The sequence below is a fragment of the Felis catus genome, chromosome C2, assembly GCF_018350175.1.
Source record: "Felis catus isolate Fca126 chromosome C2, F.catus_Fca126_mat1.0, whole genome shotgun sequence".
Lineage (NCBI taxonomy): Eukaryota > Metazoa > Chordata > Mammalia > Carnivora > Felidae > Felis > Felis catus.
The window spans coordinates 137378445-137400439 of NC_058376.1; the positions used below are offsets into that span (position 1 = coordinate 137378445).

Consider the following 21995-nt stretch of genomic DNA (forward strand, 5'->3'; position numbering starts at 1 on the left):
GTGTTCAATAAATGAAAAATATTATACACATGAAAGAAGTTTTATAATAGATTATTAGTATGAATTCAGAATTTATATAAGAATATTTGTGGGGCGCCTGGGTGGCTCCGTTGGTTAAGTGTCCAACTTTGGCTCAAGTCATGATCTCATGGTTTGTGAGTTGGAGCCCTGCTTCAGGCTCTGTGCTGACAGCTCAGTGCCTGGAGCCTGCTTCTGATTCTGGGTCTCCCCATCTCTAGGCCCCTTCCCTGCTCATGCTCTGTCTCTCTCTCTCAATAATAAATAAATGTTAAAAGAAATTTTTTTTAAAAGTATTTGTGAAAATATTATGGTAGCAATTACTCTGAGTGAAATTATCTTAAAAAATATGAATGAAGTAACCTTACCAACAGTATTTCTCTGATCTTGTACAAGGGAACTGTCCTAGGTATACTTCTGTCGTAAACCATTCATCCAAGGCTTTGAGACAGATATGCTTAAGTCTGAAATGCAAATGATACATATTTAGAGACAAAGCATATTCTAACTAGGCAGTAAAAGGCAAGACTTTTGTTGTCTTTCATGACCCATTTAATCCTGTTGCTCTACATTCATTATGAATGTCTCCAAAAGGTGCCAAAATAGACAGGTGAAATGTAGAAGATTAAATTATGTTCAATAAACCACTTGTTTGCCCACACTGTGCCAACAATAAACATTCCATTTACATTTTTTTCTTCACCTAGTTGGCTTTTTTCCACTCTCATCCTTATTATTTTCTTCCTTCTTTTCTTTGAATTTAGTTTGCTCTTCTTTTTCTAGTTTCTTAAGGTAGCTAGGTTCTTTATTTAAAATCTTGTTTCTTAGGGTGCCTGGGTGGCTCAGTTGATTGTGTCTGACTTTGGTTCAGGTCATGATATCACAGTTTATGAGTTTGACTCCTGTGTTGGGCTCTTTGCTGACAACTCAGAGCCTGGAACCTGCTTCAGAATCTGTCTGTCTCTCTCTGTCTCTTTCTCTCCCCCTCTTGTTCTCTTTCTCTCAAGAATAAGGAAATAAACATTTAAAATTTAAAAATAAATAAAATAAATAAGATCTCATTTCTTTTCTAATATAGGTGTTTAAAGTTAGAGATTTCCCTCTAAGCACTGCTTTCACTGCATTCCATAATTTCAATAACATACAAAAACCTGCTCCTGTATTGTTTCATTTTCCTCCCTCAGTTATACTATTGTCACAAATTATATTTTTATAAATTATGTATACATCAACTTAGATTGATAAATATTGCATTATGCAGTTGGCTTTTAAATCAGATAGTAAAAAAAAGGAGTTACAAACCAAAAGAAAAAAGATATATATTGTCTTTATATTTACCTATATAGTTATCTTTACTAATACTGTATCTCTTTGCGTAGATTCAGGGTTAGCCAGAATGATTTTATTATACTTTCTTGAAAGGCAAGGCTGCTAGCAACAAAGGATATTAGTTTTTTATTAGTCTGCAAATTAAAAAATTTCCTTTATTTTTGAAAAAGAGTTTTCCCAGAAATAAGATTATCAGTTGACAGTTCCTTTCAGAACTTTGAGTATGTCACCCTAGAGTGTTAGTGCCTTCATGATTTTTTTATAAAGGTGTTTTTATGTTTATTTATATTTGAGAGAGAAAGTGCGAGCAGGGGAAGGGGAGGGGAGGGGGAGCCACCCATGTGCCCCTTGCCTTCATGATTTCTTATGTAAAATCAGCTCTTATTTTACTGAGGAGCCCTTGTATGTGATGAGTCACTTCTTTCTTGTTGCTTTCAAGATTCTCTCTTTGACTTTAATAATTTGACTATAATGTGTTTCAGAGTGGATTTCTGAGTTTATCGTACTTAGAGTTCCTAAACTCCTTAGATGTGTAAATTCATATCTTTAATCAAATTTGGGAAATATGTAGCCATTATTATTTCTTCTAATTTTTGACCTTATGCATATGTTTCTTTGCTTTATGGTGTTGATTATGGTGTTGAACAGGTTTCTAAGGCTAGGTTGATTCTTGTTCTCTCCTCCCCCTCTCCCTCCTTCTCTGTGATCGTCACCATCATCCCCTCCTCCTCCTCCTCCTCCTCCTCCTCCTTCTCCTTCTCCTTCCCCTTCTCCTTCCCCTCCTCCTTCTCCTTCCCCTCCTCCTTCTCCTTCCCCTCCTCCTTCTCCTTCCCCTCCTCCTTCTCCTTCTCTTCTTAATTGACCTGTCTTCAGGTTCACCGGTTATTTTTTCTGCCTGCTCAAATTGATGTTGATGTTGAAATGCTCAAGTGAATTTTCATTTCCACTCCTTATTTCTGAATAATACTTTTCAGCCCCATAATCTCTAGTTGGCTGTTTTTGTGCTCTATATATCCTTATTAATATTCTCACATTGTCTTCGTTTTTGGTGTGATTTCCATTAGCTCTTTGGACATATTTAAAATAGCTAATCCAAAGACTTTGTCTAGGTCCAATGTCTGTTTTCTCGGGGATTATTTACATTGATTTCCCTCTCTCTGGGAAAGGGTCATACATTTTTTATTTCTCTGTATATTTCTTAATTTTTTGTTGAAAATTGGACATTTCAAATAACATACTATGGCAACTCTGGGAAACAGATCCTCCCTCTTTCTCAGGGGTGCCACTGTTGTTGTTTGTTGTAGTTGTTCTTATTGTTTAGTGACTTTTCTAAACAAATTCTGTAAAATCTATATCTTCATCATATATGGCTACTAAAGTCTTCACTTAGTCTGCTTAGTAGTCCCCACCAGGGAGACATGTTTATCACTGAGTTTGGGTGAGGGTAAATAAAGACAAACATTTTGAGTGGGTTCTTCCAAGTATCCATCAAACAAAGAAAATAGGGAAACTCATTAGGAATGAGATTCAATCTTTTTTCCTATAGAGCTGATAACACAAGTTATTATTTTGAAATCTACCCCTGATCTGGGGAATGAATGAGGGGCTAGAGCAAATTACAATATCACAAAGCTTGCTGTTCTTACTGATAGCAATTTTTCCTGATTAAATGCTCCCAGGTTGCTGTCAGCATTTAGTTAATTTCTGTATTTTTCAAAAGTTGGTTCTGACCAATTCTCCCCAGGTTTATTTTTGTTTATTTTCTAAAGACAGACTTTTAAAAGTTTCTAATTCATCATTTTCACTAAAGTCACCATTAATGATTTTTTTAAAAATTACAGTGATGTAGAACACAATGTCCAATGTAATTATATTTTTAATGAACATTTATGTGATTGGCAAGGTGATAGGGGATTCAGTATTTTCTTGGATGTAATCTTTTTAATACCTGAAACTGATTGGTACTCATTCCTATTTTGCAGCTAATGAGAGTGAACGAGTAAGTGAGAAAATAGTAATTTGCCTAGGAGCCAAAGCTAGCAGACCTACTTAAGATCTGTTGCTTATGCTAAGCGTAATGTTAGGTTATATTTCAAAAATTCAACTTTGGGATGACTGACATTCTCACAATAGTTTCAGTAGCTGCCTATTAGGGTTGTTGAGAACATTTTTGCTCCATGTGAATAGTAGGTTCAGATGATCTTGAGTAGTTACTATGGAAAACATTTTATTATAATATCATATTAGATCTCACAACTTTCACATACTTGTATTCTTTTTTTTTCCACATTGGAAAGGTGATATTTCAAAATTTTAAATAACTTGACTAAAATCAGTGCTATAGATAAAATTTAACCCAGAACTTTTTGGCTAAAAAATAGTGTTCTCTCTTTCTCAAATCATTGAACTTTGTGATCTACTCAGGAGCTAAAAAAAATCAGATTTTTCTGTCACACCCATTACTTTTCCGAAAATAACTGAGGAAAATGAATGTATGGAAATTTTAATCATACATTAATATTAACTAACATTCATTGAGCAATAGCATGCTACATTATTTCCATGCATTATCTCTAATGCTCATATCAATCAATCCAGTAATGTGGGTATCCTGATTCCTTTTTTACATGAAAATGGAAGGTCCAACAATGTAAGATATGCCTAAAGTCACACAGGAAGTAAATGATTACGCTGAAAATCAATTGCAGACTCATCTGATCCCAGAGTTCAAGTTTTTTTTTTCATTGTGCACAGCTATTTAGTACTTTGTAGACAAAATACTTGGGAGATATTGTGGGAGATAAATGGGAATCAATGGCACACAATGGCAAGGTACTGCACTCACACTAAGACTTAATTGAATGGTCATCCAATTTTTTGAGAATAATTGCTCTCTCTTTTGGAAGCTCAACATAGAGAATTTCAAACTTAACACAAATGGAAATTTATATCCCACTAAGAATACCTCTCAGACACCAGAAAGTACTTGGATATGATCCAAAATGTACAATCAATTCATCTCTTTTAGAACCTAAAGAAAAGCAGAATGGAACAAAACAAATCACAGTTTCACCAATGCAATGCCAGGCCTCAGAAATGCCTATGGGTCTCAATAATGTGTTCTGTGTCTTCTTCCTAATATTCTGCTAGGTTCTTGGGATACCAAGGGCAAACCCAATTCCCAATTTCAAAGAGTTTATTTATCTATATACATATTTATCTGTTTATAAAATATCACATCATTTCTATGAAATACAGTCACATTTCTGGATGTGGAGAAAAGGACAGGTTTCTAGTCTTCCTTTGCTCTTCTAAAATGATTCTCAGCCCATGACTTTAAATCTCACTTAGATCTAGGCAACAGAATGGAGGGATGAGAAACTGTTCCATGAGTTCCTAAGAATTCAATGCGTTATCATAATGGCAGCTATAATTTGATAAGTAATCAGTGTTTATAAGACATTATTCTAGTTTTGCCTGTATTACCACCTATTATGAAGATACCAGCATTACTCTTGTTTCCAAAACTAGAAAATCAGAGCTAGAATGAATTAAACAGTGTATATAAGACTATACAGCAGATGGACATTGGGGATGGGACTTAAACTCACAAATTTGTTGTCATGTCAGTTCATATAATGCAGCGTTACAAATAAGACTGCAACATGGCATTATATAAACTGACATAACAAAACCAAAGGGGAGAAGTATGTATGATTCAATTAAATGATGGAGTGTTAAATACCAGCAACATGCTAGCCCTAATAAAATTAAAGACATACTTAAAATAAAATAAATACAAAATAGGACATATTTGGAAAAGTATTTTAAATGTATACTATGGAAAATAATTGAGATCTTTTACCTAAAAGTTGTTTAAAATCTATAATAAAATGATAGACACCTTACAAATTAAGTTGACTAAAATGAGAAACAAGTTTTAAGAGGCCAGTTAGCTCAAGACCGTAGGTTTAGATCCTCTGATGGCTAAAAAAAAAAAAAACCACTCAAAATATCATGAAATGCCAGTTTAGCTTACACAATTAGCCAAGGTTAATTTTTTAAATGATTTACAGTTTTGAAGAGTACATGGAGAAAATGACACATTCACACATATGCAATAGTTTCAGGTTTTGCAAAGAATGATACAGGAAACAAAAATATAAGGCAACATAAATGCAACTGTCTATGTTAGATGAATATATAAAAGATGCCAACATGACTAAGGACAAAATTAAAACATTATAAAAGTAGACCTATGTTTGAAACAAAGAATCTGAAGTAAGCCTTAAAGGTGTATAGATTTAAAAAAATTAGAAGACAACAAAAGATAAAACCCACTGTTCTTTCCCCAAAGAGCTGTGGAATATATTCTCTAAGACCTTAGACATGTTTTTAATGACTGCATGTTTTCCCTTAAAAATTTCATGTATAAAATTTTTTTCATGGAATATGGCAATGTGTTTTATAAATTTTGAAATACCAGGCCTAACTTACATGTAAGTGACTTGGCTCCTAAGACTTGCTCTATATTAGAGTGAGTGTGAATGGACATAGGATACATTTGAGGCTAAAACATATACGTTGGTACGTTTTAAAATTTTTTTAAGTGTATTTATTTTGAGAGAAAGAGCACATGTGCATGTGGGGAAAGGCAGTGAGAGCAGGAGAGAGAGAATCCCAAGCAGGCTCCACACTGACAGCACAGAGCTCAATGTGTAGCTCAACCCCAGGAACCGTAAGATCATGACCTGTGCCAAAATCTAGAGTAGCACACTTAACCAACTGCCCCACCGAGGCATCCCAAATGTTGTTTTATAATAGAAGTAGTAATTGCATTATTAATATAAGATTAAAGTCTAATGGAATCCTGAGTATGATTTAGAATGAAAAAAACTTCTTAAATGTCCATTAAGTGATTTATATATAATACCTATAGGCTCAAAGATTATTTAGAAAGAGCTATAATGTTTTCTCTGTTTAGTTATTAAATCCCCTGATTTGCAGGTATTTTCTTTCTTATAAGTAGAGCCCTTAAAAACTTTCCTAAAGTGTTTTAAAGCATGTTTTCACATTTGACTGTCATAATTATATAAGGGAAGCAAATATAATTCCTTCTGTTTTAAACACTAGGAAACTGAGGCATAGTGACTTCAACTGCTATATATAAGGGTCACAGAATGTTGGTGACAGAGTATCAAACTGGTGTGTGTGTGTGTGTGTGTGTGTGTGTGGTTTGATAATGTTTAGTTTGCTTTTCTTCAAGGGTCATTGAAGCATATGTTGGGGAAGGTATTCTTTATTCATTTGTAAATTCATTTACAGATAACGTGCTTAACAATGTACTGAACCAACTCAACCCCTTATTTTCTTTCACAATTTCTTGACGCAGTTGCTTCTTTGCGTAAATGTTTGTCATTACGTATCTTCCCCCAACACTAAATTTGCAGGAGCAAATGCAGCACACTGTATATCCCTTAGCACAGCATTGTTCACTAGGAATGTAATGTGAGCCTCCTACATCATTTAAATTTTCTATAGCCACATTTTAAAAAATGAAAAAAGATTAAATTAATTTTATTATATTTTATTTAACCCAACATATCCAAAATACAACTTGAACTTTAATTAATATAAAAATTATTATTGAGATATTTTTCATTCTTTTGTATACTAAGTCTTTAATATTGCATGTGTATTTTAGACTTCTAGCACATCTCAATTTGAACTATTCACATTTCAGGTGCTCATAGCTAAATGATTAGGCAGCACAGCCTGAGAGCAATTAGAACCTCTGATTGTCTATTTTGACTTTTAGTTAAATAAAATTTGAAATATTTCCAGACTTTAAATGGACTCTGGGGAATATATCTGCTTTCAAAGTTACCACCGAACTTCTGCTAGTTAAACTTTGTTCTCATAATCTGTGCATAATTAATTAATTGAAATGTGAGCATCTTTTAATTGACTGTGTCCTTTCTTAGTTCCTCACTTTATTATGACCTTTTTCTTACTCTTTTCAGTAAGATCTTTCCCATCTCCTCATGGACCAGCCTTAGGATAGGAGCAGGAAATCACTTATGTTGAGACCAAGGAAAGTTCCTTCTTCCTAGAGAACCCCATTTCCCTTACTGATGCCTGATTTCCACAGAAGTCAGTCAGTTCTTTTTATGTACTATTTTATTAGTCAACCTGCCTTTATCGTAGACATACCCCCAAATTTCAGTTGCTAAACCCAAAATGTGTTTAGCTAAATACAGGCTCCTTTCCAGCAATGGCCCTGGGGGAGCAGGTATTTCTATTCCACAAAGTCATTGAGATGCCAAGCAGTCGGAGGCTCTACCTTTTTGAACATAATTTCTAAGGTAGTTCTTTCAAACATCAACATTCAACTGACAAAGAGCAAGGATAGAGAAGGTACATGCGTTCCCTAAACTCTCTCAATCTGTAAGCAACATACATCATTGTTAATTATGTTCCACTGGCAATAGTCACACACTCACACTTAAATGCCAAAGAGGATGGGAAATGTATTGCCTCGGCCACCCTGTGCCTTCTAGTACAAACTCTCCTAGATGGAAATAGGGCATAAATCTCTGGTCGACACCAAGCCTTGTATGCCACAAAGGCTAATTTCTTTTAACCATAAATTCTCTTAGGGAGGTTCCAAAACTGAGATATCAGCAGTGATATACTAGAGATGTAAGGACCTGGATTCAAATTCTGGTTCTGGCCCTTGAAGCAATTAGTCAACTTCCTTGAATCAGTTTTTCCTGTTTCTGTCAATATGGCTGGGAATTGTGGCAGAGATGAAAACTGTATTTCCAATATCATTATATCCTTTTATTTATAAAATGAACTCCAGTTTTATGGGAGTGGGAGATTTATCCAGCTAAAAGCTACATTTACCAGTTAGCATTGAACATATGATTTATTTTTGGCTGATGTCAAAATTGGTGATTCATTTTTTGTTTTAGATATCAGTTGTTATTCATGCTTCCACATGAAAGTATAAAAAAATGCAGAGATTCAGGTCCTTCCTTAAGAGCAGTATTTCATAGGTAGCAGATAAATGTGTACAAAATTTCTGAGGAATTAATTAAGTTGTGTACAAGATAGGATAGTACTATAGTATCAAACAATCCCAGATTTCAATGGCTTAACTCAACAAAACATTCTGTATGATTCACACAAATTCTGCTGCAAATCTAGTTGATTCTCTATGGCAACAGTTCTCCATTTGATGAATCAGTAGCAGGGGCTGAAGATGTACTTTTTTCTCCTAAAATTCAGAGCTTCTCAGGCAAGCAGCACAGACACATGCAATAAGGTGTCCTGTGTCTAAAAGTATATAGACCTTAAAATCTTAACTGACAAGACAGTGAAAGAATGTTTACATGTGTGAATGTGTCTCTGGTTTCCTCCAGGTTAATTTACTGTTTTCTAATTTCTTAATATGGGATGAGGTCTAAAAAATTTCCTTTGAAAAACTTCAAATGATTATAAATAACTTTCATTTGAAAATATATAGAGTGCAACTTTTCATCCATTTTGCCATCAACTCTCCTTTAGTTAACTAGATACGGTTCTCTTGTAAAGGCCTCTCTTCACAAGCTGTCTCCAAATCACTATTTTCTAAAAGCCAACAATGAAAGGGTGACATTTTACCAAGGTAGACTAATGGAAGTCAAATCCTATTGTAAAAGTAGAACTGAAATTATGCTTCATGCACATCTGGCAACATGTTCATTTGTACATAAGAAAGGCATGAATAAGATTAAGTCTCAAATAAATTATCCACTGATTATGACAATTAACTAGCTGTCGTAGGTATTCAATTATCTAATTATGGGCCAAAATTGTGTGCCAGGTGTTCCCTATGTCCAAATTTCCAGTATGTTACATTTTTTAAAACAAATCTGCTTCATTTGGAGGAACGTTCTAACTTAAAATACTTGGACTCAATCAAACTATTTTCTTTTCTTTGATATATAAAGACCCTAATTTACAAATGAAGCCATCTGAATAATGCATGAAGAATGTGTGTGGATTCAAACTCATTTGTCCACATCACAGCAACTGTTTGTACTGGCCCAACTGCTTACTATGCATGCAGATGTTAAATTGTGCACCCTCTATCATCTGTTTATAATGCAAAATGACAGGTTGACTTGATTTTATCTAGCAGAAATAATTCAGGCATCCACACTGGCAAATTTGACCCAGAAGGTTTTATGAAATGTTCTGCAGTGAAACCTGTGGGTGAATTAAAATGCGTCTCCTCATTTCTGTGTATGAGTGTGTGTGTGTGTGTGTGTGTGTGTGTGTGTGTGTGTGTGTGTGTGTTCATTGCACAGGGTTTTTTAAGAACCAGAGATTTTCCTTCTTAAGCTTCAAAAAGAAACAATTTTCTCCATGAATCAAAAAAGTGTAAATAACACTGTTTTCCCTTTTGGTTTTACCTCCCACCATAAAATAGCTGTGAGCAATATGCTCAAGACTACAGGTACCTGCTTTAACAAATTCAAAGAAATAAGTTCTTGGAAACTGCATTTTTATTTAGACAGAAATTCATGTAGGATTTTTACAAGGACTTGTTGATCTCTGCCCTTTTTGTGGTAGTGAATGTAACTCCCGCTGAAACCAAGAATAAATCTTGTTCTATAAAACAACTGATTTTAAAGGCCTTTGATTGCATTGTCCAGTGTATCAAAAACATCCATACACTGACACCCATTAATGTAACCAAAAGTATCTAAATATAAATGCAAAGAGCATAGGGAAAGAAAGCATTAGAAAGAAACTGTTTTATAAATACACGGTTCTGATGTTTGTAGAGTTATATAGTTAACCTCAATTCTTTTTCCCACTGTCCCTTTCTGCTGCAAATTCTAACTAAATTACTTGGACATTTCCAAAACCTAGCTGGTCTTCCTTTCACCAGTGCTATGTTCTCAGCCTTCAACCCTTTAGTTCTTTTTTGTAAAATCTGAATACAGCTTCAAGAGAGCATCTTTAAAGTCCTGATCTTACCATCTTATTATGCTGTTTCCCTGTGGAGCTTGTGTGGGTTTGGGGTTAGAAGTAATCTCTGTAAGGCTCGGGCAGAGCACCAAATCCACATCATTTGCTTAGCAGTTGGGGATTCTCTCTTACAGAGCTATGAACTGTTTTCATAGCCTTACCTTTGCCATATTCCATTCTTTTTCCTCTCCATCTCCAACATCACGCTACCACTCATTTGAACACAATTCTCCCAAATAACATATATTGCTCTACTTGAGGGCCCTTGTTCAAAAAAAAAAAGATCTATGTTATTCTACAATGTCTGCAATATCCGCTTACTGAAACACTGAGATATATTTATACATCTACCAATTCCACAAACAGCCATTCTTGCCTCCCTAAGCTGGGGTATTTTTTTTTTTTTTTACCAGAGCCACATCAAGAGCACTTATTTAGTTTGTATTGCCTCATTTATATATCTGTGTTCCATCTGACTATCAGAGGTATGTAGACCTAACTGCACTATTACATTATAATCCTTTACATCCCATAATGGAAACGGTATATTTCCTGTGTGCTGCCTTCATAACTCTCAGGATGTTGAACACATGACAGGTAGATCTTTATCAGAACTGAATTTAGATCACTTCTTCAACAAGCATATATTAGCTACTTAGTATATGCCTGGTGTGAGGCAAAGAGTTTAGAATGAAAATAGGAATGAAGCACAGAAATACAAAATAAGTAATTCAGGGAGTTATATATAAAAGGTGATGAGATAGGAAATAGCCGTCCTCATCCTTCCACAGAAACACTTATTTAATAATCACATGCAGATTATAATCCTAGAGAACTCCAAAACTCTAGTCAAGAGGTTTCAGCACCCCCAGAAAGTCACAGGGCCAAGAACAGTTGCATTGAAATGGGTTAGAAGAGTTTTACTTTATCCACATATCTCCTTCCCCCAAACCAGCACTGTGAAACATCTGCTTGATGATTTCTTCCATTGAAGGGAAGAGAGAGTAAAAGCATCATCCCATGTCCTCAGCCCTTCAGGGTACTGCCTGAGAGACCTACTCCTACTTCACCTCATCCAGAGTGCTGAAGGATCCAGCAGAGGTGAAAGTCTGGAGCAGCTAAAGCAATAGGAGTGGCTGGTGACACTCAACCTATAGGAAGGATCTCAGCCGTCAGCTTGGATGCAGGATTGAGAGATGGCATATAATCCTGAGATTATATACCTAATATCCCTTACACCTAATATCCCAGAATCCCTAGGGAAAATGGGAGAGCACCTCTCCGTACCTAACACAGCTCACGGGGATGGGAAAAGGTGACAATACTGAGTTTTCTTCTTCAGGAGGGAAGGAGCTTGCACCCAGTGTCCCAGCATTTTGGTGCACTTTTCTAGGGGAAGGGTCAGGTGAATCAGCACCTGCCAAGGCTCTGTGGGATTGAGAAAATCCTGGGACTCCACCCCAGGAGGAGAATGTGCACATGCACACAAAAGGTCTGAAACACTCTCAGAATCTTAAGCGGGACTGATTGGTGAAGGTCTTGCCTTGCCAATTACACTCCATAAAGACTGGAAGAGGTGGCCACTTCTTCAAATGGACAGACACTAATGCAAAGCTGTAAGGGACACAACAAATTAGGGAAGTGTGACACTATCAAGGGAACAAAAAGTAACCAACCCTAAAGAAATCTATGAATTGCCTGACATCGAATTCAAAATAATAGTTTTAAAGAAGCTCAGTGAGCTACAGCAGAATGCAATAGAATATTAAATGAAATTAGGAAAATGATACATGTACAAAATGAGAATATGAGCATGGAGAACCCATAAAAAGATTCCAAGAGAAATTCTGGTGCTGAAGAATATAATAACTGAACTAATTGAATAGAGAGCTCTGATCAGAAGAAAGAAGCACAGAAGCCAGAGAAAAGTCATTTGAAATTATCTAGTCAGAGGAACAAAAAGGAAAATGAATAAAAAAAGAGTGTAGAAAGCTGAAGGGATTTATGAAGTATCGTCAAGATAGTCAATACATACATGGTAGGAATCCCAGAAGGAGGAGGAAAAGGTGCAGACAGCTTATTTAGAGAGAGATAATGGCTCAAAACTTCATGACTCTGTGCAGGAAAAACACATCTAGGCTTATGAAATACAAAGGACTCCAAACAGGAAGGTTCAAGAATTTGCACTAAGACACATTATAATAAAAAAGTTTTAAGTCAAAGACAAACTTTTAAAAGCAGCAAGAGAAGTGACTCATCATGTCCAAAGGAGCCCCCATAAGACCCTCAGTGGGTTCCTCAGTAGACATCTTGCAGGCCAGAAGGGAGTAAGATGATTCATTCAACAAACTATCAGAGTTGCCAATCAAAAAGTTAATAATTGGAAAAAAAAAGTTAATAATTGGAAAAACTGTCTTTTGAAATGAAGAAGTGGTAAAGATGTTTCCAGACAAGCAAAACTGGGGGAGGTTTGTTAGCATCGGAACTGTTTTTGCAACCAGTATTCAAGCTCTTCAAGTTAAATGAAAGAATCCTAAGCAACATAAAATATGTGAAAGTAGAAAACTCATGAAGGTGAATATAAGACAAGTAGAGAATACTGTATCACTGTAATGGTAGTGTGTAAAGCATTCTTAATTTTAGTATAAATGCTAAAAGAAAAGAGTATTAACTGCAAATTTGTTACGGATACCTAACCTAAAATCTGTAAATTTTGACATCAATAATATAAGGTATGTGGGAGAAGAAGTAAAAGTGTAGATGTGATTGAATTAAGATATCATCAGATTAAAGTCAGCTGTTAGAAGGTGTTTTATGTTAGTCTTCTGGTAACCACACACCCACACAGAGACACAAAAGAAAAAGACAAAGGAATAAAAATATACACTAAAAAACAGTGAAACACAAAGGAGGACAAGAGAGGAACAGAGGAACAAAAGAGTTACAAGAGAGACAGAATGCATTTAATAAAATGGAAATAGTGAGTCCTTCCCTATCAACAATCACTTGAAACTAAATGGAACAAAAGAAAAAAAAAGACTGAACTATACATGGTCTAAGAACAACTCAGTTTAGATTTAAGGGCACACATAGGCTGAAAGTGAAGAGATGGAAGAAAATGTTTCATGCAGATAGCAAGTAGAAGAGAGTAGAAATGGCTGTATTTACACCAGACAAAATAGACTTTAGGTCGAAAACAGTCACAAGAGAGAAAGAAGGATGATATACAATGATAAGAGAATAAACTTTATATCATTATAAATATATAACAATTATAAATACCTGTGCATCCAGAATCAGAGCACCTAAATATATGTCAGATATTAACAGAATTGAAGAAAGAATGGACAGTAATACAATAATAAGGCACTTGACTACCGTACTTTTCAACAATGCATAGAATATCCGGACAGAACGTTAATAAAGGAAAAGTGAACTTCAATAAATTTATAAACCACATGAACCTAACAGAATATTCCACCCAACAGCAGCAGAACACACATTCTTCTCAAGGTACACATGGAACATTCTGCATGATAGATCATGTTAGGCCATGAAACAACTCTTAACAAATTTAAGAGACATGAAATCCTATTAAGTATCTTTAATGGCCACAGTGATATGAAACTAGATATTAGTAATAGGAAAAACTGGAAAATTTGTGGAAATTAAAAACCACGTTCCTGAACAACAAATGGGGCAAAAAAAATCATGAAATATTTTGACGCAAATGAAAATGAAAACACAGCCTACAAAAATTTATGGGATACAGTAAAAGCAGTGCCAAGAGGAAAGTTTGTAGCAATGAAGGCCTACATTAAAAAGGATCTCAAGGGGCGCCTGGGTGGCGCAGTCGGTTAAGCATCCGACTTCAGCCAGGTCACGATCTCGCGGTCCGGGAGTTTGAGCCCCACGTCAGGCTCTGGGCTGATGGCTCGGAGCCTGGAGCCTGTTTCCGATTCTGTGTCTCCCTCTCTGCCCCTCCCCCGTTCATGCTCTGTCTCTCTCTGTCCCAAAAATAAATAAACGTTGGGAAAAAAAAAAAAAAGGATCTCAAATAAACAACCTAACTTCACATTTCAAAGAAGTAGGAAAAGAACAAACTAAGCCCAAAGTTAGCAAAAAGAAGGAAATAAACAACATTAGAGTAGAAGAAAATGAATTGGAGACTCTAAAAACAAAAGACCAAAGAAACAAAGAGTTGGGGTTTTTGAAAAAATTTTAAATGGAAAAACTGTTTGCTGACCTAAGAAAATGAGAGAAAACTCAAATGTAATTAGAAATGAAAGAGGAGAGGGGCGCATGGGTGGCTTAGTCAGTTGATTAGGCATCTGACTTTGACTTTGGCTCAGGTCATTATCTTACTGTTCCTGTACTCGAGCCCTGCGTCAGGCTCTGTGCTGACCACTCAGAGCCTGGAATCTGCTTCAGATTCTGTGTCTCGCTCGCTCCCTGCCCCTCCCCTACTCACACTCTTGTCTCTCTCAAAAATTAATAAACAATTTTCTAAGAAATGAAAGAGATGATACAACTGATGCCACAGAAATAAAAAGGATCATGCAAGACTACCATAAACATGTATATGCCAACAAATAAGATAATCTAGAAAAAGAGAAATTATACTCTAACAAAACTGAGTTAAGAACAAATAGAAAACCTGAAACAAATAGATTGAATCAATAATCAGAAATCTGCCAACAAAGAAAGGCCCAAGACCAGATGGCTTCCCTGGGAAATTCTACCAAACATTTAAAAAGAATTAATGCCAATCTTTTTCAAATTCACCAAAAAAAAAAAAAAAAATTAGAAGGGAGCACTTCCAAACTCATTCTATAATGCCCGCATCACTATGACATCAAAGCCACACAAAGACCATAAAAGAAGATTATAGGCCAATATATCCGATGCAAAAATTCTCAACAAAATACTGGCAAGCTAAATTCAACAGTACATTAAAAGGATTATAGACCATGATCAAGTGGGATTTATCCCTGGGATGCAAGGATGGTTGAACGTTTGCGAATCAGTTAATATGATATTCTAGATAAACAAAATGTGTGATAAAGATTACAGTCATCTCAATAGATACAGTCAAAGTATTTTACAAAATTCAACACTCTGCTATGATAAAAATGCTCAACAAAAAATATATAGAAAAAATGTACCTCAACATAATAAAGGCAAAGTGATAGCTAACATTGTATTCAGTGGTAAAAAACTAAAACAAAAATTCTGTAAGATTAGGAACAATATAAGGATGTCAACTTCCACCACTTCTATTCAATATAGTACTGGAAGTTCTAGCCTGTGTATTTAGGCACTAAGGATAAATAAAAGACATCCCAGTCAGAAGGAAAAAGTAAAATTTTCTCTGTTTGCAGATGAAATGATCTTAAATACAGAAAATCTTAAAAACTACCAAAAAAAAACCTGTTAGAGCTAATACATTCTTTTAGTAAAGTTGCAGGATACAAAATCAACATACAAACATCAATTGTGTCTCTATATACTAAAAGTGAGCAATATGAAAAATAAGAAAATCCCATTTATTATAGGATCATTTTTTGAACATTTGGAAATGAAGTTATTCAAGAGGTGAAAACCTTGAACAGAGGAAACTATAATACACTGATGAAAGAAATTAGACATAAATAAATAGAAAGTCCTTCCATTCATATTCATAGATTGGTAGACTTAATATTTGTTAAAATGTCTATACTACTCAAAGTAATCTACAGATTCAATGCTATTCCCATCAAAAAACCAATGGCATTTTTTACATAAATAGGAAAACAACAATTGTAATATATACGTGGTATAACAAAAGACCCAAAATAGCCAAAGTAATCTTGAGAATGAGGAACAGAACTAGAACCATCACACTTCTTGGTTTTAAAATATATTGCAAAGTTACAGTAAAACAGCATGGTACTGGCATAAAGATAGACATATAGACCACTAGAACAGAATAAAGTGCTAAGAAATAAATGCACACATATCTGATCAACTGATCTTTAACAAGGGCACCAGGAATACACAATAGTTAAAGGATAGTCGCTTCAACAAATGGTACTGGGAAAATTGGATATCCACATGCAAAAGAATAAAATTGTACCCCTATCTTAAACCATGCAAAAAACTCAAAATGGAGTAAAGACTTAAACATAAGACCTAAAATTGTAAAACTAAATGTAAACATGGGAAATCTTCATTGACCCTGGCAATAATTTCATGGATATGACACCAAAAGCATAAGCAACAAAAGCAAAAATAGACAAGTCAGACTATATCAAACTAAAATGCCTCTGTATAGTAAAAGAAGCAATCAACAGAGTGAAAGGGTAACCTATGGAACTGAAGAAAGTATTTGTGAAGAATATATCTGGAAAGGGGTTAAATTCTAAAATATATAAGGAACTCCTACAACTCCGTAGCAGTCAATCAGTTAATAATAATCCAATTAAAAGTGAGCAAAGGACCTAAATAGACATTTTTCCAAAGAGGACAGAAAAATGACTGAATGATACATGTTAAGTGATGAATCACTAAATTATACTCCTGAAACCATTATTACCCTATATGTCTGTTAACTTGGATTTAAATAAAATTTTTAAAAATGACTGAATGTTCAGTGTCACTTATGCCAATGGATAGAAGCAGGGAGAAATGGGAAGTTGTTTTTCAGTGGGTGTAAAGTTACAGTTATACAAGATGAGTAAGTTTTAGAGATCTGCTTTAAAACATAGTGCTTATAGGGGTGCCTGGGTGGCTCAGTCGGTTGAGCGTCAGACTTCGGCTCGGGTCTGTGGGTTTGAGCTCTGCATTGGGCTTGGCGCCTGGAGCCTGCTTCCAATTCTGTGCCTGCCTGCCTCTCTGCCCCTCCCCTGCTCATGCTCTCTCTCTCTCTCTCTCTCTCTCTCTCTCTCTCTGTCAAAAATAAATATTAAAAAAAATTTTACACATAGTGCTTATAATTAATAATACTGTATTATGTGCCTAAAATTTCTTAAAAGGGTAGATCTCACGTTAAGTGTTTGTTCTTACCACACACCGACACAAAAGCAGAGGGACACAAGGAAATTTTTAGATGTGATGAATATGTTTTTTATCTTGATTGTGGTGATGGTATCAAGGTGTCTGTATATGTCCAAACACATCAGAAATTGTATACATTAAATATGTGGAATTTTAACGTACCCGTTACACTTCAATAAAGCCATAAAAAGTAAATACCACACACCTGAGTCAAATTCTTTCCCCCAGTAATGTAATTCACAAGGAAGTACTTAATTCTCTTGGTGGTTGAGGTGTCCAAGGTTATTCTGTTTAAACCTTTATATATTTATTTTTTAATGTTTATTTATTTTGAGAGAGAGAGAGAGCATGAGGAGGGGAGGCGCAGATAGGGAGACACAGAATCTGAAGCAGGCTCCAGGATCTGAGCTGTCAGCACAGAGCCAACCAACTGAGCCACCCAGGCGCCCCTGTTTAATCTAAATCTTAAAACCTAGGACCACCTGGGTGGCCCAGTCAGGTAAGCACATGACTTTGGCTCAGATCATGATCTCAATAGTACGTGTATTCAAGCCCTGTATTGGGGTCTCAGCTGTCAGCACAGAGCCTGCTTTGGATCCTCGGTCCCCCTCTCTCTGCCCCTCCCTCACTTGCATTCTCTCTCTTTCCTAAAAAGAAATAAACATTAAAAAAAATCTAAAAGCCTGGATATAAAGAAGTTGTGAAGAGGGAATTTAATAAAAGGAATATTGTGAAAAATTATGTAGATACTGGAAGATGTGGTGTAATGTCAGAAAAGGCCAGTAATAATACTAGAAAGAAAGGCCAGCTTTTGAATGGTCTCAAATGCCAGGGATAACTCTGTTGCCCAACCAACAGCAATACCCCATGATTTTTTTTTTTGCCATGCTTGCAAGCCCACTTTCAACTACTGAAGCTGAAAGTATCAAGATTCCCCTTTCCCAACCTTCCTTGGATCTACAACAGGGCATGTGATTCTAAGCCGGACAATGGGTCCTGAGAAGAAATATTCTATACGGCTTATGGGAAAGTTGTTTCCCCTAACACAAAAGGAAAAATCGGAAGAAACCCTTATTTCTAACTTTGGTTAATATTGTGTAATATTATACCAGGAGCAATGTATCCTACACCTATGACTTTTCCTTTTCATATCCTTAAAACTGAGTAAAGGAGAGTGTTGCAAACATGTGGATCTTTGATAATATTCTTGTTTTCCTAATTCAACCAGCCTTAAATTCTCCACCCTGGACCTTGTTATGTGATAAGATACTATGTTGCTTGAACTACTACTAATTAGGATTCTGTTATTTGGAGGTAAGTTTTCCTAACCAATACAATCCTGTATGTATTATTAGGCCATAGAATGGGGAAAAGCAGAAAAGTAACAGAATGATATTTATGTTTACAAATACCACTTTCACTATGGTGAAAAAGATACATAGCAAAGGAGAAGAATGCAGGTAAGATTAGAAGGTTGGTTTTATATTCGTTTTTATATTAAGATGGGTAAATAGTGATGGGAAAATAAAGTAAGCAGCAGAAGATATTTAGAGCACCCTTTCCTTAAGTGTATTCCATGGAATGTTAGCTTTAAATGGTTTTATTAGGTAGTAAATAGAAAAGTTTGAGGCATCAAATCATAACCTGGGAGAACTCTAGGTTAAGTCAAACTCTTACTCGCTAAAGTGCAGCGTAAACTCTTAACTGGGGATTGAATAACAGATTTTTCTCTATGTAAAAGTATTTTCGCTGAACTAGTGTTTCATGGAACACATTGTAGGAAGTTCTAGACTTGGGTTACATTTATTTGATAGAATGCCCTTTGATAGAGGGTTAAACATGAGATAAAATGTTTCTTTTTTTAAAATATTTTTTAATGTTTATTTTTGAGAGAGAGTGAGAGAGCACAAGTGGGGGAGGGGCAGAGAGAGAGGGAGACACAGAATCTGAAGCAAGCTCCAGGCTCTGAGCTGTCAGTACAGAGTCCGATCTGGGGCTCAAACCCACAAACCGCGAGATCATGACCTGAGCCAAAGTCAGATGCTTAACCGACTGAGCCACCCAGGTGCCCCAAAATGTCTGTTTCTATCTTGAGTGGTATGATAGATAGTGGTACCATTAATTGTGACAGAAACTTTTATGGGGAAGTAATTCATTCTTGGACGTTCTGAATTTCGAGTTGCCTGTGGGATATCCAAATAGGAAAATTTTGATAGTTTCGAATATGCATCTGAAGTTCAACCATATTTTTTTTCTAGGTACATAGGTAGTGATTAAAGTCTTATGAGTAGAAGAAATTGTCTATATTAAATTCTTTAGTATAGACTTTGATCGAACTTCCTTTCTGTCTAATTGAGGACATTTGAGGCTTGGAGAATATCCTTTGCAAATCTAATTGGACGGTAGTTTCTAGTGAAATGTCTAAGAGGGAGATGTAGGGCTGATGCAGGCTGCAAATTTATAACAGCTATTCATCTTATATCCTCTTTGTCCATTGAAAAGGCAGTTTTGAAAAGTAAAGATTCACTCTTAGAGTTAGAGGTAGATAATGAGTGTTTGCTTCCAGCAATACCTGTGATGTGTGAACTTTGGGCAATGTCAAAGAATCTCTCATGTTTCTCTCAGTCTTGAGTGCAAGGGTTTCTGTTATTAACTGCAGCTCAGTGTGAAGCAGGAATCTGGAGACAAAAACTTGAGTGGTCATTGTGAGCTCTCTAAGCTACAGAACCCTATAAACCCAATTAGGTTTATATTTTTAAAGAGGCCAAAAGTTAAACTGTTGACACTTTCAGATGGGGCAGCATGAGCACAATTTTGTGGACTCTGGAGTGGAGTGACTCACAAAGACCACTCATCAAACACTCTCTCCTTCCTGAAGGCCGTTTGAGTGTTTATCCCTCGAGCATTCCATGTCAAAACGCGTATCTGAACTCTCATCTTTTTTCACCAGCCACTACGCTCTAGATGTGGCAAAATATGGAGAAACTGCAGGCAAAATTGCCAAGTCTGCCATTATGTCAGTGCGCCTTGTTGATCCCAGCCATGGGTAATGTGATCACTGATGTTCTCACCTTTTCTTGCTATGTATTCAGAGAATGACCACTGCAGACATGTGGACCCTTGACACGGAAGCAAGACAAGTTGATTGGTGATGAAACAGGGAAAACAGCAAAGTATATGTAGAAGATTGCAGAGCATACTTGCCCAGAGGAAACGTTATATAATTTGCCTTCCCAAGATTTATTTGAGTTTATTTGCATTTGGGGCGGCTATAGTTAATAATGTCTGACATTATGTTACACATGGCAAGATTTAAAAAAAAGAGCAGGGGCACCTGTGTGGCTCAGTCGGTTAAGCATCTGACTTTGGCTCAGGTCATGATCTCAAGGTTTGTGGTTCAAGCCCCATGTCGGGCTCTGTGCTGACAGCTCAGAGCCTGGAGCCTGCTTCAGATTCTGTCTCCCTCTCTCTCTGCCCCGCCCCCACTCATGCTCTTTCTCTCTCTGTCTCAGAAAAAATAAACATTAAAAAAAATTAAAAAGAAAACTCAGTACAAAGAGATTCTTACAGTACACCTCAGAATTTTGAAGTCAAACAAAGTTAAGGGGATTTAACATTTTATCATGACACCCCCAATAACTGGTGACTGGGCATGCAGTGCAGTAAAGATGACTATGCATTCTTTGTCACAGCCCCCACAGGGCATGTGAAATTGCCCTTCCCTTGTGTGTGTTTGTTTATGCTGTGTGACTACTTAAAACAATAGAATGTAGTAGAAATCATACTGTGTCAGTTGCAAAGTTAGGCTTTAAAATATCTGGCAGCTTCTATTTGCTCACTTTTGGAACAGTCACTGTTGGGATGCCCCTTCTCAAATCCAACTGCTGCTCAGAAGGCAAAGCCACATGGGGACGCCATGAGTGTGAGTTCTGTTCAACAGCCTCAGTTGAGCTCCCAGCCAGAGGACAGCATCATCCACCAGTCATGTGAGGAAGCCATTTTGGCTGTTCCTGCCTAAATAAAGTCCCCTGATTATGTAGTCCCAGCTGACATCACACAGAAGAGAACTACCCAGCTGACCTTGGTCAACATCTAGAATCATGAGAAATAGTAAAATTGTTGTTGTTAGCTACTAAGTTTGATTTGATTTGCTATGCAGTCAGTAATTGATGGTTGAAATAGATAACATGGGCTATTGTTGTGAACAAGTACATTCTTAACTTTTAGATGCCATTCAGTAACAAGAAATTCCTGTCAGCTGACACATGAGAAAATAGGGAATGGTTCAGTGTTCTACTTATGAAATAATAGAAGTTGATGAAATTCATGAGTAGCTGCATTAGGGGATCGCGAGCAGATGTAGGTCAGTTATTTGTAAAAAAAACAGGGAACAACTGTGTTCAGCCACAACAGTGTGGAGAAACCACTCATCAGAATGTAACATAACCATAGAATTATGCAATAAACAGCTTATAGTATTATGGCTAACTGAAGAAATATTGAGATATGTCACTGCATATGAAGTATAAATATAACCACGTAAAATAAAAAGGGCAAATGATGTCTAAGAAGAAAAGACTGAGAACAGT

At 36.1% G+C, this 21995-nt stretch overlaps 1 long non-coding RNA gene across 1 annotated transcript in view; it reads right to left on the bottom strand.

The window, feature by feature from the left end:
• Positions 1–335: 335 nt before the first annotated feature.
• LOC123380147 overlaps positions 336–21995 on the bottom strand; it is a 45511-nt gene continuing 23851 nt past the window's right edge. Inside the window, exon 3 of the long non-coding RNA XR_006585541.1 lies at positions 336–482. This is a non-coding gene — a long non-coding RNA (uncharacterized LOC123380147). The remainder of the gene's footprint in view (positions 483–21995) is intronic.